Raw genomic sequence first — 1,428 nt, 5'->3', positions numbered from 1 at the left:
ATTCCAGCCATGAAAACCCTACGGGGCACTGTAAGTCGAAAAGAACTTGGGGGCACCTAACAACAACACTGAGAATGTAATATCATATGGCTCTTGGTATAACAAATCCCTGTTGATCATAGTTTTTTAATCCTTTCAAATCTGCAATCTAAGGTAACCATTCAATCACTTATTGATGCCCCTGTCAAAGTCCATCATTGGTAAAACGGAAGACTGCATGCAGATATTTGGTATAAAGCAGGCAAACGCAAATGTATAATACGCATCTGTTGTTTATACCTGTTCGGCGTCCACCCTTCTTATATCAGCATCTCACTTTCCTGTGAACGGCCTCCTCCTCTACTTTAAGTCCATGTGGTATATACGTGAAACACATCAGCCACACTGGAATGCTCAGGAGCAGTAACCTTCCATCCTCCTAGCCACAATGACGGGTTCAGGAATGTGCATACAACCCAAGGTAGACCAATGATAGAGAGTTTCTATCAAGGAATCTGGCAAAAGTTTCTTCTTCCAGTAGGATCGAAAAACTGCTAGAACATAAGCTGGAGGTTCTGATGGCCATCATTCTGCCGGAAAATAAAGCCAACACAATACTACTGACAACAGTACCAACAGAAAGCACTATGATTATGTCCTACTCACTATGTGTTAGGCACTGTGAGGTGGCTTTTTTTTCCCTCTATTTTTCTTTATTGTATAAAATACCTGTTGCCATCGAGTCGATTGCGACTCATAGCGATCCTACAGGACACAGTAGAACTGCCCCATAGGTTTTCCAAGGAGCACCTGGTGGATTCCAACTGCTGACCTTTTTGGTTAGCAGCCATAGCTCTCAACTACTACGCTACCAGGGTTTCCTGTGTAAAATACATATAACAAAAATCTTAAGTCTACAATCAGTGGCACTAATTATATTCACAATGTTATGGAACCATCACCATTATTTCCAAAATTTTTCATCACCAAAAACAGAAACTATGCACCCATTAAGCAGTGACTCCCATTCCCCTCCTTGCCGCAGCTCCTGGTAAACTCTAATCTACTTTCTGTCTCTATGCATTTGCCTATTCATTGCATGTTTAAGTGGAATCATGCAACATTTGTCTTTTCATGTCGGACATTTCACATAACAACGTTTCAAGGTTCCACCATATTGTATCGTGTATCAGAATTTCATTCCTTTTTATGGCTGAATAATATACCACTGAATGTATATACCACGTTTTGTTTACCTATTCATGTGCTGCTTGACATGGGTTGTTTCCACCTTTGATTATTGTGAATAACACTGTAATGAACATTGATGCACAAGTATGTGATTGAATCCCAGCTTTCAAGTCTTTGAGTTACATACATAGGAGTGGAATTGCTGGGCCATATGGAAATTCTATGCTTAACTTTTTAAGGAATCACTTGTTTTGTTTT

This window comes from Trichechus manatus, unplaced genomic scaffold (genome assembly GCF_000243295.1).
Source record: "Trichechus manatus latirostris isolate Lorelei unplaced genomic scaffold, TriManLat1.0 scaffold00018, whole genome shotgun sequence".
Classification (NCBI taxonomy): domain Eukaryota; kingdom Metazoa; phylum Chordata; class Mammalia; order Sirenia; family Trichechidae; genus Trichechus; species Trichechus manatus.
The sequence above is the reverse complement of the archived record's forward strand: the minus strand, read 5'-3'. Positions refer to the sequence as shown.